This window comes from Ambystoma mexicanum, chromosome 4p (assembly GCF_040938575.1).
Source record: "Ambystoma mexicanum isolate Mex_15411 chromosome 4p, UKY_AmexF1_1, whole genome shotgun sequence".
Classification (NCBI taxonomy): Eukaryota; Metazoa; Chordata; class Amphibia; order Caudata; family Ambystomatidae; genus Ambystoma; species Ambystoma mexicanum.
In genome coordinates, this window is record NC_090927.1 from 49,277,704 (window position 1) to 49,295,392 (window position 17,689).

At 49.8% G+C, this 17,689-nt stretch overlaps 1 pseudogene; it reads right to left on the reverse strand.

Moving 5' to 3' along the window:
* LOC138452735 (zinc finger protein 208-like) overlaps positions 1-17,689 on the reverse strand; it is a 276,255-nt pseudogene that overhangs the window by 241,968 nt on the left and 16,598 nt on the right.

The window sequence follows — 17,689 nt, forward strand, 5'->3', positions numbered from 1 at the left end:
GCAGAATGTGGTGAGCCTTCTCTTCAGGAGGCAAGGCTTTCCCCGAGCAAGTATCCAGGACTGCTCCAATAAATTGGAGTTTCTGTGGTGGTATCATGTTTGACTTTTTTAAGTTCAGAGAAAAGCCCAGTCTGTGAAGGAAGTGGCAGGTCTTGGTTAGATTCTCCTGGGCTTGTTCAGGAGTATCCCCCCTGATCATCCAATTGTCCAGGTAGGGGTAGACGTGAATCCCCCCTCTCCTGAGACTCGCTGCCACTACCGCCATTAACTTGGTGAAAACACTCGGGTGGAATTCATCCCGAAAGGCAGAACTCGAAACTGATAGTGAGAGTTGCCAATCGCGAAACTCACGGACTTCCTGTATTGGCAAATGAAAGTAAGCATCCTGAAAGTCCAATGACACCAACCAGTCTTGGAGTTGTAGAGCCTGAAGGATCTGAGAGAGTGTGACCATCTTGAACTTGTTCAGTTTTCTCAAGTCCAAGATGGGTCTCAGTCCTCCGTCCTTCTTTGGTATGAGGAAATATGGGGAATACAAACCCTTGTTTCTCTCCGCTACACTTTTGGTAGAGGTGTACCCCGGCGGGTGATTCTGAGATTTCTTTTGAAAAAGAAGGCAGTAACCTTGGGATACTGTTTCCAGCATCGGAAGTAATGTCCCGCCATTCTTCCAGATGTTGCGAGATCCTGCCTCCCACCGGGGTCTTGTTGGTTAAAACCTCAGAGTGGTTTTGCGGCAGCTGCAGTAGCGGCTGATGGGACAGTTGCCGCTGCTGGGGCAGATCTAGCACCTCTTCCTCGCCCCCAAGGAAATTTCCTGTGTGCTCTCTGACTGGCCTGTCCCCTTCCTCTTCCAAATGAGGAATAGAAACAAAAGGAATGACCCCTCCCGGAAGATGAACCTGTGTAGGGGCGTTGTTGAGGTTGTCGTGTAACCCCACTAAGGGATTTTGCTGCCACTTTGGAGGTCTGCAGCTTCTCCAAAGTTTCATAAGCCTTGCTGCCGAAAAACCTCGAGCTGTCAAATGGCATGTTAAGAGGTCTGGCCTGCACATCCGGTGCGAAACCCAACTTCCTCAGCCACGCAAATCTACGTAGCACTGTGCTACACGCCATGGACCCACTGATGCTGTCAGCCGTGTCCAAACCTGCTTGAAGGCATTCTCCCATTGCCTCCTTTCCATCCCTTACTATAGCCAGGAATCTTTCCTGCTCTTCACCTTCAGGGATGTGCTCAGCTGCCGTTGTTATGCAGTCCCATAGGGTGTGCATAAATCTTGCAAGGGTGCAAGTTACGTTAGTAGATTTTAATGTCATGCTCCCTGAAGAAAGAAATCTTGCGGGTCCATGCATCAACTTTTTTTATCATCCCTGTCTGGGGGAATTGAAGGGAATGCCGCATTCCTGGTGGACGTGGCAGCCTGAACCACTAGATTTTCTGGTGATGGGTGCTTTCTCAAATATTCGCGATCTGACGAACAGGGTCTACATTTTGCAGCGTAGTTTTTATTTACTGCCTGGGTAGATTCAGGATTTACCCATTTAGCAGTTACCTTACTTTGCAGAGCTACATGAAAAGGAAGTATGGGGTCTTGCTGGGGACCTCCTGAAAGGATGTCTGTCATATCATCCTCTTGGTAAACTGGGGAATTTCTGGTCCACCCCATAAATTCAGTCACCTTATTCATTTATTTCCTGTATCCTACCTCTGCATGGTCAGCTGGATTAGGCTTTTCAAGTTCATACTCTGGAGATGTGTCCAGGCCACTTGCAGTTTGCAAGCATTCATACAAGTCTGCCATTTTTGAAAGGGTGTCAATCAATTCCTCAGGAACCTCTCTTGTTCCATATTTTACACCAGCCGGCGAAATGTCTTCCCCTTCTGAAGAACCTTCCTCAGAAATGGAGGACATGGTTTTGAAGAAATCTTGTCTACCCTCAGGGTGATAGAACTTTTCAGATGGCATAGACTTTCAACACAGAAGTCGATTATGTTACAGGAATGAATGAAGACGTCAACAACAGCGTCGAAATAGGAATCGCCTTCGATGCTGTCAAAGCCGTTCGATACCTTCGAAGTACTAGAGGGTTTTGTCGAAGACAAACTCGATTTCGTCGATACCTTCGAAGGATCCTTCAACACCTTTGATAGTGTACTCGACTGGACATTGGAATGCTCTGTCGACACTTTGTACTTGATGGCCTTCGACGAGGCTTCGAGGAAGTCTTTGTCGAGGATTGTATTGGCGGATGAGAATCTGCCGCCATTTTATAGGGTTTCGTCTCCGGTTTTAGCACCGGGAGTAGGCTTCGCGGAAGAATCCCTGGACGATACCCTCAACACTTTTTTGTCGGATTTTCTCATTTTAGATCTTCCCCTGTCACTCTTTGTGTGAGCAGAGGCATGGCCTTCTTTAGATTTTTCTGATGGGGTCTGGGCTGCATTCTCAGAAGTCTTTAACATAGAAGATCTAAAGGCCTCCCACTTTTCAGTGGAATCATGTTTTGATGGATATGTAATAAATTCCTCAGACGTTGTCGAAGAAGAGGAAGAAGGAGGAGACCGGTGTTGTCTTTTCTTTGCCTTTTTGGAAGGCCTTTTTGCCGACCAAGCACTTCACTGAGGCCGAGCAGAGTTGCAGCAAGAAGGAACTGACTGTGGGCAGTGGGAAGGCAGGGCTACAGGAGACTGATAATGCAGGTGGCAGAGCAGAAAGGACAAGATTTACCTGCCGGTTACCAGAGCGGCTACGCTGACGCTGATCCAACAGAGACCTGCAGCAAGGACAAGCGAAGAACTGCAGAAGATCCTGCTGAGCCCTAGAAGCCACCATATCTTCTGGGAGACACGCAAACAACTGGAGGGACAAGGCCAAGGCCCGACAGGCACAAGGGTGGCCAGTTTAGAGGTTGGGACACTAACTGGGGCTGAGGCTCCTAGAAGAGGGGGTCTTGGACCCAAAGCAAAAATCCATACCACGTTCAGTGACAGGTGGAAATACAAACTTTATAAAAGTGAAACACATTCACAGACCTTGGCAGAAGAGTGAACCAAGCCTGTGGAGTGAAGGAAGAGCGAAGAGAAATATCATTGTGTGCAACCAAGTAGATGGGGTCTGGAACCAATATCAAACGTCATACTCCAACTCAGACCAAGGGAGATTACAAACCCTACAGAAACCAGCAACACTCACAGACCTTGGCAGGAGAGTAAACCAGGGCTGTGGAATAGAGAAAGATTGGAACAAAGCAACACTGAGCGAGCACGTGAAGGGGGTCTGAGACCCATGGGGGGAAAGTGCTCCCCAAACAATACTTCACAAGGGTCCGAACTTCGTATGGTCCAACAACACTCAAAGACCTTATCAGGAGAGTAAACCAAGGTTGTGGGTGACCTTGAAAACACAGAGACAAAAATGGGAAATTGAAGAACGTGGTGTACCAAACTTGTCTAGAGAGCTGACCAAGAGAAGCGGTATAGATAGAAGGGTCTACGACTACAAGTGAGAGAAAAATGCAAAACACAGCTTCAAAAAGAGAACCCAGCTATTTTACCTTTTTGCAGCCCCTGGGAGGTGGGTCTGCAAACAAGGAATAAACTTGAACAACATTTGGAAAGGCTCTGCGGAAAGGGTATCAATCCCCAAGCCTTGTGGATCTTGTTTGCTTCCCTAAACCAGTTTTTGAACCTCCTTGTAACAGTCCTGGAAGGAAGACCTGCCCACAAAGTATACATGATATGATGGTTTATTTATATAGTGCCTATACACAATGTGTTTCAAAGCACTTCAAGGCAAGGGAGGGAACAAGGGAAAATACAATAACATTCTTAGAGGCCATTAACAGTGAGGATGTGAAATTAACCATCGTACGTGGCCTGATGACATTTCAGATAGTGCAACAGCTAAGACATAGATCAGAAAGAGCAGGGGAAATGTATGAATGACAACAAAAAGGCTTTGGGGAAAGGGGGTGGGGGTTCAACCCTCAAGCCTTGTGGATCTTTTGTTTGCTTCCCTACACCAGTTTTTGAGCCTCCTTGTAACAGTCCTGGAAGGCAGACCTGCCCCCAAGGGAGATGTATGAATGACACTGAAAAGGCTTTCGGGAAAGGGATCAACCACCAAGTGTTGGGGATCTTTTGTTTGCTTCCCTACACCAGTTTTTAAACCTCCTTGTGACAGTACTGGAAGGCAGACCTGTGATGCTGGAAATGCATCGGAGGGACAGTCCTTTACTGCTTTCTATCGTGGGTTCTGTTGTGTTTTACACGCAGGAGTTCATGTGGGACTCCTGGCGGTGCAGCTCTCTCTCTTTTGGTTTGGTGAACGGACCCGTGGGATACCCTTATGGCACCCATGGGTGGGGGTACAACCCTGTGCCCCTAGTATATGTTTTTGGGCACCTGTGGGTGGTCCACAGAGCAGGGTATGGGCTGGTGGCAGCTCCATGCTGAATTTGACAGGTGCGCTGAGTATCCTCCATTTTGGGATACCCCGGCCCTGCCATTGGGATCAGTTGATTCCTGATGGAAAACAAGATGGCCCCTGTGGCCTCTTGCTTTCTATTACCCATTACCTTGTTTTCCCAAAGTCATGGGAAGCCCTGACTCTGTCCCTTCCCCCCGACTGGCTGTTGGGTGGAAATGCCATGTATGGTGTTGTTGTGAAGGCCCGGCCAGACTAGCTGGAGCCTTCCCGGTGATGTATGTTGTGGGTACCTCCTGTGGGTGGGACCTGGGTGAATAGAGTGTGTGACGAATATGCATTCTGTGTTGTGGATGTCTAGTATCTGGTGGTTGACACAATGACTGAGACAGCCCTGCCCGAAACCGATATGAATGCAGCTTGGAGTGTTGAATGGCTCGGTACTTGTCCCAATACACATAACTTGTTGTGAGTGTCTGGAGAGAAGTGAATGGCCTGAATACCTCATGTGCCTGATTGGCTGCCTGCCTGCATGAATGCCCTTAGTCGTGATTGGATGCTTGAGTGTGACCCAGCGGAATGAATGGGAGATCAACAGTATATCTAGGGACCTCTCAATGCTAGGAATCATGTTCAGAAGCTGAAGTCCACTACGACGAGTAACTGGAGTAACTGAAGCTTGACCTTGAAACCCCACTGGACGAGAAGAAGTGCTGTTGCTCTCCTTCACAATCTGAAAGCTGCTGTGCCTCCAAGGACTGACCCAGAGAGGACCTGGTAAGGCGCCCTCTTCCCGAGCTATGAGGGACCATCGTGCACAGCTGATCTTTGCCAAAGCTCCCTGGTAGACACACCTTCGACAGGCTGCCGACCCGAGACGGGGACTGCCGCGGAATCTCAAAGAGAAGCACTCGGACTGTTGTCTGCCATTGTCGACGACCGCCGTCGCTGACTGGAGCCGCCGTGCTCCAGTTTGCCTAAGAACTTCAATTGATCATCGGATGCTCTCGTCTGCATCGTCGCCCGCTGGAGAAGGCCCGACCGTCGACGTGCCGAGGAGCATCCACCGGTGGGTTTCCCGCCACCTAAAGACCACAGAGACGCCGATGACTCGACGCCCTTGCTGGGCCACAGTTCTTCATCATCTCTTTGCGGTCCAGAACTATCGTCACCGAGGTGCCCCGCACCCCTCTTCCTTGCAGGACGCCAACGCTCTGTCGTCGACGAGCACCGCTAGGAACGAAGCTGCCACTTCACCGCCGTAGTTCAACCTGTTCTCCGTCGGACGTTCTACGACCTGTGACTCCTGCCGTAAAGGGAGGGCACTCAAGAAGGGCTGTCAATTTCCCAACACTGAACGCTGAGTTCCTCAACGCCTCTCGACGATCCGTGGCTCCTGCTTTAAAGGGAGTCACTCAAGAAGGAACGGTCGACGCATCTTCAGAGAACTCTACTCCACCGGGTACATTGTGGGGGTAAAACCTTAATAGGAGGAAGTAAGACTATTGAACATATGGACTGGGCTTGTGCTATATATCTTTATTTTACAGGTTGCCCAGGTGGGGGGATCTCCACACAGAACTGTGCCTATTGGAAGGGGTCAGCATTCTGCCTATTGTTTCAACCATCTTGCGTTCCTTCCTATCTCTATTGTTGGTTTCTTCGTTGTTGATCTGTGTGACATTTTAACCATACAGTTGATGCACTTTAATGAGATTCGATAACATTGGTGGTACCACTTTAGAATTGTATATATTTATCATTATTGACTTCCGAGTACAAAGTGCGTTATTGTGATCGTGTACATACCTTTGAATATTAATTATATAAAGACTGTGTTTTCAGTAAAACAGTGTGTGGACATTCCTTTGTGGGGGTTCGGGGACTACACTGTACTTAAGAACCAGCCCGCATCACCTCCTGAGAAGCTAGGCCTTGATTGCTCGACTACGTTACCAATAATAGAGAATCTTGGCTGGGGTCCTCTGTGCCTCCCCTCTACCATATAGAGAGCGGAAGTACAGACCCCCCTACCAGTCTTTACACTGTTGGCAGCGGTGGGATGCTTATGGTTTTAAGACTCAGTGTATAACTGTGCCACTTACAAAATATCTGCACTTTATTAGATTAAGGTTTGGGTGTGTACAAAATAACTGCATTACAAGCCATGGATTCTATTGCGAATGGTAAATTGACTCGGATGAGCTTAGAGGCTCTCCAGAGTGCTGTTGAAGCCAGGGAGTTAGACTTTGTGGATAAGTCTTGGGCTGAGCTGATAGCTGCCCTGGTGGACTACCAGACCGATGGTGAAATTCTTGATGAGGGGGGGAATGCAACCAATGAGGACTCTGCCCCTGGGGTTTCTACTGAATCTGTTTCTGGGAATGCCACCATTCCTGCTGCCTCTGTTCCGAACCCCAGCAATACCTTGGAGCTTGAGTTATTAAGGATGAAATTGGCCTTTGAATATCGCAAGTTGGAAATAGATGCTGAGCTTAAGAAGGGGGAGTTGGCTCAACAAGTGGAGCTCAAGAATAGGGATCTTGAACTCAAGAATAGGGATCCTGAACTCAAAGACAAGGACACTGAATGTCAGAGAATCCAGCTAGAGAAAGCTCGAGTGGAGACTTCAGTGAAACCCAGTGAGAGTGTCAGGTCCCCAGCAGCTAAATCTATGAAGGATTTGGTTGGTGTGTTTGTGGAGGGTTCCGATATCCTCCAATGGATTGAAGCGTTTGAAATGGCTTGTGCAATTCATGATGTTGACAAAAGAGATTGGGCTAAGTGTTTGCTAAGCAGAGTGCCTCAAACTGGATATGAGTGTATTCTGAATCTGAGTGTGGAAGAAAGGGGTCAGTATGAGTGTATGAAATCTGCTTTGATTGCCAAGTTTGGCAAGACACCAACCCAATACCTTAAAAGGTTCAGGGATTTTAAGAAAAGAGAGAATGTGTCTTGGGTTGATTGGGTGAGTGCTGCGCACATGAACATGATGGGGTGGATTGATGGTTACAAGGTGAAAACTTTTGTTGAATTGTCCCACCTGTTGTTTTTTGAGCATTTTTCTGAAGCCTGTTCACCGGAGCTGCGTCAGTATGTTGCTGACCAGAACATTTTGGAACCCTTTAAGCTGGCTAGGTTGTCTGACAAGTGGGTCTCCCACCGGGTGTCCCCTAAGGACTCCAGTGGGAAGGACAAGGACAAAGAAAAGGGGGCGTCTCAGAAAGCTGAGGAGTCCCAAAAGCAGTCACAGTCGAATAAACCTAAACCCTCCTCTCCTAAGACCCAACAATCTAGTGGGGATAAGTCATCTGTGGGTGGGAATAAGAGTAGTGGTCCACCTGCTGCAAAGCAGGCTCCCAGTGGTTCCAGTACCGTACCCCGCACTCCCGGCACTTGTTGGGACTGCGGGGCTCTGGATCACAAAAGGGGTGACGCCAAGTGTAAAGGTAAAGCACTCGGAGTACAGGCTGTCAGCCTGACTTACCCTTACCCCATGTCTGAGGTGGAGGCCACTGTCCTCACCTCCTCTACAGGGATCACATTTGGTGCTCCCGTAGAGATTTCCTTAGTGTCCCTTGGGGCCTGGGACCAGTACGCGGAAGTACTGGCGACTATCCCACAGAACACCCGTAGATTTTTGAGAAGTGTCCTCCTGAATGGCCAGCCTTCCACTGGTTTGAGAGACACTGGGGCAAGCATGACAGTGGTGGACAGGACCCTGCTCAAGCCAGAGGACTATGTAGGTGCTCCTCTGAGAACCACCAGGTTAGCTGGTGGGCCTCCCAAATTATCGCCTGTAGCCCGAGTCACACTCGTTGTTGGAGACAAGACAGCAAAGCTTCCTGTCCTGGTTCAGGACAATGTCCCTGCTAACATTCTGTTAGGTAACGATCTAGTAGAGTTGGGATTGATTGCGGATGGTCTTCCCATGACTGCTGCTGCGGTCACTAGATCACAGGGGACACCGGGTCTGGCTGTGAGTCAGGTACCCGAGCCGAAGGCGCGGCCTAAGGCAAGACGAAGGAAGAACAAGAAGGCCACCTCTGTGGAGGGAGCTCCTTCTCTTCCTGCTGTTCCTACAGCACCCATTGGGATCCATGCTCCAGACGGGCTGGGTCCAGAGGTAAACCCCCTCTCAATTCCTGTGGGAGAAGAGCCAGAAGACTCTCCTGTGGGAGAGGTTCTCAACCCGGAGGATCATCCCGATCTTCACTGCTTGTTAGCTGAAGGGGGACCCTCCCGGGCAGACTTCTGTAAAGGACAGAGAGAGTGTCCCTCTCTCGAGGGTCTGAGGAAACAGGCCCTGCCCCGGGCACAAGGAGAAGTGCCTAGGACATTCCGGATGTATTGGGAGGGTGAGCTCCTTGTTAGTGAGCCCACTAAGCCTGAACCTGGTGCCCTCAAGAGGTTGGTGGTACCCCAGGTTTACAGGCCCTTCCTACTGCAGTTGGCGCATGAGGTGCCCTTGGCTGGTCATCTTGGTACCAAGAAGACTAAGCAGAGGCTCTCTGCCCATTTCTACTGGCCTCGGATGAGAGTAGAAGTGGAGTCCTACTGCAGACCTGCCCAACTTGTCAGTTGTCTGGCAAAACTGGAGGCAGTTTCATTGCCCCACTGCAGCCATTGCCAGTGGTTGGCACACCGTTTGAGAGGGCGGGCATCAACATTGCCGGTCCCCTTGACCCTCCCACGTCAGGTGGACATCGGTTCATCCTGGTTTTGGTAGATCATGCCACCAGGTACCTTGAGGCTATACCCCTTTGGACTGTTACTGCCAAGGTGGTTGCCAGGGCTCTCCTGGGCATTTTCACCCATGTTGGATTCCCCAAGGAGGTTGTCTCTGACAGAGGATCTAACTTCATGTCTAGTTACATGAAAACCATGTGGAAAGAGTGCGGGTAACCTGCAAGTTCTCCACCTCTTACCACCCCCAGACCAATGGTCTGGTTGAGAGATTTAATAAAACTCTCAAGGACATGCTAGGTGCTTTGGAAGAGCCCCTAAGGAGGAAATGGGATCTCCTCCTGCCATGCCTGCTGTTTGCTTACAGAGAGGTACCTCAAGAGGGTGTTGGTTTCAGCCCCTTTGAGTTACTCTTTGGACATCCCGTGAGGGGACCCCTTGCCTTGATCAGAGAAGGTTTGGAAGCCACCCCCTCCCGGTCCCGCCAAGCAAGTGGGGGACTATGTGTTAGGCCTCAGGCGGAGGATGACACAGATGATGGGTCAAGCAACGGCGAATCTCAAGGCCAGCCAGGAATTGAACAAATACTGGCATGACCTTAAAGCATCGCAAGTGGATTGGACTCCGGGACAGGAGGTCCTCGTGATGGAGCCTACCAAGCCTCGGGCATTGGCAGATAAATGGACCGGACCCTTGCGGATAATCTCCAAGATGGGCGAGGTCAACTATCTGGTTGACATGGGAATCCCAGGGGCAGCCCCTCAGGTATTCCATGTCAATAGGCTCAAGCCTTTCCACAGGCTAGTCAAAGTCTCATGTCTCTTGCTGGCTTCAGAGCAAGAAGAGGATGAGAGACAGCCCCTTCCTGATTTTCTGCATAGCAACCCTCAGGATGGCTCAGTGGAGGGAGTGCAGCTCTCTCCAGATTTGACAACCGAGCAGCAGAGGGCCTGCAGGACTTTGCTCCAGCAGTATGCCTCTCTGTTTTCGCTGACGCCAGGCCTTACACCGTGGTGTAAGCACGAGATTGACACTGGTGACAGCGTGTCTGTCAAGAGCAGGAGCTACCGAAAGTCAGATACGGTTAAGAACCACATCCAGGCTGAGGTCGCCAAGATGTTGGATCTGGGTGTTATTGAACCCTCAACCAGTCCCTGGTCCAGTTCCGTGGTCCTTGTCCCCAAGGAGAATTCCCAGGAGGGTACCAAGGATTGGAGGTTCTGTGTGGACTACCGAGGAGTCAATGCCGTCACCAAAACTGACGCGCACCCATTGCCCAGGGCCGATGAGCTCGTGGACACCATAGGTGCTGCCAAATTTGTGAGCACCTTTGACCTCACCTAAGGATACTGGCAAATAGCTCTGACGGACCATGCCAAGGAAAAGACAGCGTTCTCAACACCGGAGGGACTCTACCAGTTTAGGGTCATGCCTTTTGGGTTGAAGAGGCCCCTGCCACCTTCCAGAGATTGGTCAATCATGCTCTCAGAGGGCTGGAAGCCTTTTGTGTGGCTTATTTAGATGACATTGCCGTCTACAGTTCCACCTGGGAAGAGCATTTGACACATCTGGATAAGGTGTTGCAGGCCTTAAAAAGGGCTAACCTCACTATCAAGGCCACCAAGTGCCAGATAGCTCAGGGGAAAGTCACATATCTTGGTCATGAGGTAGGAGGGGGTCAAATCCAACCTCTCCCCAGTAAGGTACAGGATGTACAGGACCGGGAGACTCCCACTACACAAACTCAGGTGAGAGCCTTTTTGGGCCTCACCTGGTATTATCGCAATTTCATGACAGACTATGGAACCATAGCTGCACCACTGACAGCTCTGACTTCACCCAAGCAGCCTGGGAAGGTTAATTGGACTGAAGGCTGTCAGAGGGCCTTTGATGGCTTGAAAGAAAGTCTGTGTAGGGCACCCGTGTTGTGTGCGCCTGACTACAGCCGACCCTTTGTCGTTCAGACGGATGCCTGCAACACCGGAATTGGAGCTGTCTTGTCCCAGTTAGATGACAAAGGGAGAGAACATCCTATCATATTCATCAGTAGACAATTTAAGGGTAGAGAACTTAGGTGGGCTACTGTTGAAAAGGAGTGTTTTAGTATAGTTTGGAGCCTTAGGCGTTTTAGGCCCTACCTTACGGGGTCTACCTTCAAGGTCCAAACAGATCATAAGCCCCTGAAGTGGCTTATGCAGATGAAGGGTGAGAACCCGAAACTGCTCAGGTGGTCCATTAGCCTGCAAGGGCTAGACTTCACCATAGAGCACAGACCAGGGAAGAGCCACGATAATGCAGATGGTCTTTCCAGAAAGTATGTTGACCGTCTGGATGAGGGTGGCTATCCCGTGGGAGATTAGGCACCCTCCACCTCAGGGGCGACTGTGATGCTGGAAATGCATCGGAGGGACAGGGCCTCCGTATCCTTGTCCTTTACTGCTTTTTATCGTGTGTTCTGTTGTGTTTTCCGCGCAGGCGTTCATGTGGGACTGTCTCTTTTGGTTTGGTGAACGGACCCGTGGGATACCCTTATGGCACCCATGGGGGGGGTACAACCCTGTGCCCCTAGTGTATGTTTTTGGGCACCTGTGGGTGGCCCACAGAGCAGGTCATGGGCTGGTGCAGCTCCATGCTGAATTTGACAGGTGCGCGGAGTATCCTCCATTTTGGGATACCCCGGCCCTGCCATTGGGATCAGTTGATTCCTGATGGAAAACAAGATGGCCCCTGTGGCCTCTTGCTTTCTATTACCCATTACCTTGTTTTTCCCAAAGTCCTGGGAAGCCCTGACTCTGTCCCTTACCCCTGACTGGCTGTTGGGTGGAAATGCCATATATGGTGTTGTTGTGAAGGCCCGGCCAGACTAGCTGGAGCCTTCCCGGTGATGTATGTTGTGGGTACCTCCTGTGGGTGGGACCTGGGTGAAAAGAGTGTGTGATGAATATGCATTCTGTGTTGTGGATGTCTAGTATCTGGTGGTTGACACAATGACTGAGACAGCCCTGCCCGAAACCGGTATGAATGCAGCTTGGAGTGTTGAATGGCTCGGTACTTGTCCCAATACACATAACTGGTTGTGAGTGTCTGGAGAGAAGTGAATGGCCTGAATACCTCGTGTGCCTGATTGGCTGCCTGCCAGCATGAATGCCCTTAGTCGTGATTGGATGCTTGAGTGTGACCCAGCGGAATGAATGGGAGATCAACAGTATATCTGGGGACCTCTCACTGCTAGGAATCGTGTTCAGAAGCTGAAGTCCACTACGACGAGTAACTGGAGTAACTGAAGCTTGACCTTGAAGCCCCGCTGGACGAGAAGAAGTGATGTTGCTCTCCTTCACAATCTGAAAGCTGCTGTGCCTCCAAGGACTGACCCAGAGAGGACCTGGTAAGGCACCCTCTTCCCGAGCTATGAGGGACCATCGTGCACAGCAGATCTTTGCCAAAACTCCCTGGTAGACAGACCTTCGACAGGCTGCCGACCCGAGACGGGGACTGCCGCGGAATCTCAAAGAGAAGCACTCGGACTGTTGTCTGCCACTGTCGACGACCGCCGCCGCCGACCGGAGCCGCCGTGCTCCCGTTTGCCTAAGAACTTCAATTGATCATCGGACGCTCTCGTCTGCATCGTCGCCCGCTTTGTCCCGCTGGAGAAGGCCCGACCGTCGATGCGCCGAGGAGCATCCACCGGTGGGTTTCCCGCCACCTAAAGACCACAGAGACGCCGACGACTCAACCCCCTTGCTGGGCCACAGTTCTTCATCATCTCTTTGCGGTCCAGAAAGTGCTCCCTGCACGCCTCTTCCTTGCAGGACGCCAACGCTCTGTCGTCGACGAGCACCGCTAGGAACGAAGCTGCCACTTCACCGCCGTAGTTCAACCTGTGGGACGTTCGACGACCCGTGACTCCTGCCTTAAAGGGAGGGCACTCAAGAAGGGCCGTTTATTTCCCGACACCGAACGCCTCTCGACGATCCGTGGCTCCTGCTTTAAAGGGAGTCACTCAAGAAGGATCGGTCAATGCATCTACAGAGAATTCTACTCCACCAGGTACATAGGGGGGTAAAACCTTAATAGGAGGAAGTTAGACTATTGAACATATGGACTGTGCTTGTGCTTTATATCTTTATTTTACAGGTTGCACAGGTGGGGGGATCTCCACACAGAACTGTGCTTATTGGTAGGGGTCAGCATTCTGCCTATTGTTTCAACCATCTTGCGTTCCTTCCTATCTCTATTGCTGGTTTCCTCGTTGTTGATCTGTGTGACATTTTCACCGTACAGTTGATGCACTTTAATGAGATTCGATAACATTGGTGGTACCACTTTAGAATTGTATATATTTATCATTATTGACTTCCGAGTACAAAGTGCGTTATTGTGATCGTGTACATACCTGTCACAGCCTAGGTATGGTATCCCAGTTGTCACAGATACTACTCTCCCAGTTATGGAAAAGTATCCTTCTGTCTTCGAACACGAAAGTCTCTAACGTGATATGCCAAAGACTTCCCCCCCAAGAGCTCAGCCTACAATGAATCTATTCCACCTGTCAGGCTGAGGGCTTGAGTGAAAAGGCAGGAGCAGACTCAGCAGAGCTAAAGGAGGGAAGAACAGAGCAGACGTTCAGAATGCAGCCAGGTATTGCCGAATTAACAGCAAACAACACCCCCCAAGTACCCACTCTTACCTGTTCCGTAGCAAAAATGTACCAGTAACCTACTAGTAATGGACAAAGAGGGGAATTCTTATATCCACGGTGAAGGAGGAGTGCGCCAGTGCCTCAGGACCTCAGTGCTGCAAAGCGTCCCAAGAAGATATCCACAGTGTTCAAAAGTAGAATCAGTAAAGCGTCCCAAAGAATATCCCAAAGTAATCCAAATCGATTTCAGCAAAGCGTCCCAATATGTCCAAAGCAATCCAATAGTGTATTCAGCAAAGCGTCCAAAAAATACCCAGAAATAACTTTAAGAGAATTCAGCAAAGCGTCCAAATTAAACAGTGTAAAAAAAAATGATTGTTGAAGTAAACAAAATTAAGGGCAAAGGAAATAAGCGTTACTTCACGCTAGTTCCTTTATTTTCGTATTCGAGTGAAAAAAGCGTCACAGCCAGAGGACTTTAACCAGTGGAGGTCGAGATGCAAGCCGAGTTCGGGGATTCCGGGGAAATCAGTCGAAGAGGGGCGGGTGTCGGAAACAGGAAGGAAAGGGCAGGGGCGAAGGCTTGGATTCAGCACAGGATGCAAGATCAAACAGGAGTCAGGAAACAATGCTCGAAACTAACACAGTTTAGGAGCGCTGGGCACTCGAACAGACAGTATTAAATATGGTCTTCAGAAGACACGGCAACGTGGTACGTGCGTGTCACGTGACTAACATAGTAGGAAGATGGGAATTGTAGTTTTAGTGGGTTCTGTGTGTTGAAGAGCGCTCATATAAACGCCATGGCAATTTCCAACAAGAACGGGATGTGACAGTACCCCTCCACAAAGGGCGATTTCTCCAGTGCCCGCGCAAGCGATGCAACCAGAAAGCACGCAACAAACGGGGTGCATTCAGATTAGAGGCTGGTTCCCAGGACCTGTCCTCTGGGCCATACCCCACCCAGTCAATCAAATAGGACTGAACCCCACGGCAGAGGCGGGTGTCTAGAATGGCACGCACCTCGTATTCATCCTCGCCACGGACGGTAAGTGGGGCCGGGATGGGAGGCATTCGGGTGCCAGGTACAAAAGGCCGAACCAAGGAGACATGAAAGACCGGGTGCACCCTCCAATGTACTGGTATGTCCAGACGAACAGCAACGGGGTTGAGACACCGCAGGATCGTGTAAGGACCCACAAAACATGGTAAAAGTTTCCGTTTACCCCGAATGGCCAGGTGCTTTGTTGAGAGCCATACGCGGTCCCCACGGGAATAAGGGGGAGCCGGAGCACGCCGCTTGTCCGCCTGTATCTTGTTGCGATGTTGTGCAGCTTGTAGATGTGCCAATACGGATTTACGGATGTCAATCAATGAATCCCTAACTGCATTGACTGCAGGAACTTGCCGTAAGGAAGGCAAAACAGGTGGAAGGGTCCTTGGATGCAACCCATATAACGCATAGAACGGAGAACAGCCAACCGATGAGTGCAGGGAGTTGTTATAGGCAAATTCCGCAGCACCTAAGACCGACAGCCAATTTGATTGATGTTGTAGACACAGACATCGAAGAAACTGTTCCATGGTGCCATTGGTACGTTCGGTCTGGCCATCCGTTTGGGGGTGGTAGGCCGAGGACAAGCGGGCATCAACACCCAATGAGGAAGTGAGAACGTGCCAAAAGCGCGAGGTAAACTGAGACCCCCGGTCGGAAATCAGAATTGTAGGTAGACCAAAAAAGCGTACCACATGGTCAAAGAATAAGTACGCTAATGTGGGAGCAGTTGGTATTCCCGAACATGGTATGAACCGAGCCATCTTGGTAAAGACATCCACTATCACAAGAATTGTGGACATACCCCCGATACAGGGGAGTTCTACCACAAAATCCAGGGTCACCGTGTGCCATGGGTGCGGTGGTAAAGGCATACACATTAGAAGACCAACGGGTTTACCAGGTTGTCTTTTGCATTGTGTGCATACGGCACACCTACGGACGTATTGTTCGGTATCTTTCTTCATTCCAGGCCACCAGCACCAACGGTGCAAAAGATCGTAGGTTTTTGCCTGGCCAGGATGGGCAGCTAACGGGAGGTCATGGGACCATTCAAGAGCCTTCCGTCTGGTTAGGTTGTCCGGTAGGTATAGTAGACCTTTAACGTAGGGAAGTCCGGAGATCAGTTCAGCGTCCATTTCCTTCAGGACAGAAACATGATCCCTGGCCCATCTCCGTAAACTGACTACAATTGACGGAGAGACCGAACAAACACATATAACAGCCCCTGATGGTAATACCGGGGTGGATTGTTTGACAGTTTCCGTGTCAGTACCAATGCGGGATAAGGCATCTGCCTTTCCATGTAATGGACCAGGGCGATACGTCACCGTGAAATCAAACATGGTAAAAAACAAATGCCAACGTATCTGTCTGGCGTTGGTGCATTTCACGTGTGACAAGGCCTGAAGGTTTCAATGACCTGTATACACAGTTATCGGGTGTCTTGCACCTAAGAGATGATGCCTCCACTCTTTAAACGCCACCTTGATTGCAAGGACTTCTCTTTCCATAATTGTATAATTACGTTCAGCTGGGGTAAGTTTTCGAGAGTGAAAAGCCACTGGATGTAGGCGTTGAGTAGCGATGCAAACCTGCGAAAGGATGGCCCCTACTGCTATAGCAGAGGCATCTGCTTCCACAATGAATGGGAGAGCTGGATTGGGGTGCTGTAATACAGGAGCGGTGGTAAAAGCGTCCTTCAGGTTCTGGAATGCTGTTTGCGCTTCTTCATCCCACAAAAAAGGAACATTAGGACTAGTCAACCGAGTTAATGGGGCTACTATTTCAGAAAATGAGGCGATGAAACGCCTATAAAAATTGGCAAAACCCAAGAAGGATTGAAGAGCTTTTACTGAGCTCGGAACGGGCCAATCCAAAACTGCCCGAACCTTGGAGGTACACATGAGTACTCCTTTTCGGGAAATCTGAAACCCCAGAAACTCTACAGATGATGCATGGAACACACACTTCTCCAGTTTTGCAAAGAGGGAGTATTCCCTTAGACGAAGTAGAACAGAGCACACATGCTGTATATGTTGGGGCAAAGTGTCTGAATATATTAGAATGTCATCCAAATAGATAACAACATAGCAATCCAGCATATCCCTGAAGATATCATTTACAAAATGCTGAAATGTCGCCGGGGCATTACAAAGCCCAAAGGGCATCACACAATATTCATAAAGCCCATATTTTGTCTTAAAAGCAGTCTTCCACTCATCTCCCTTTCGCATCCTCACCAAATTGTATGCCCCCCGCAAGTCCAACTTGGTGAAGATAGTGGAGGAGGTCATTTTATCGAGGAGCTCAGTAATAAGTGGCAACGGATACTGGTTCTTCACCGTGACTTTATTAAGGGCACAGTAGTCCACACAGGGGCGCAGATCCCCTTCTTTCTTTGGCACAAAAAATATTGGGGAGGCCGCTGGTGAACGGGACGGACGTATGTGTCCGAAACGTAAGGCGTTGTCAATATAGCTCCGTAGATGTTCTTCCTCCTTCTGTGTAAGGGAGTAAATTCGACCATGGGGAATTGTTGCTCCAGGTATTAGGTCGATGGGGCAGTCATAGCATATGTGTGGGGGCAGTCTTTCTGAAAGTCCTTTGTTAAACACATCAGAAAATTCCTGGTATTCCAAAGGGAGGACCGAAACGGGGTTAGATGACGTGGCGTTGATAGAAGGGAGGCAATCTACCATCGCCAGACAAGGGGACAATACCGCTACATTACGGGACGTTAAGCACCTCTGTATACAAAAAGAGGAGGAGAACCGTACGGTTTGTTCAACCCAGTCAACTACAGGATTGTGTTTTTGCAACCAAGAAAGCCCCAGAATGATGCCAAATTGAGGGGCCGTGATAAGGTCGAAAGTGATGGAT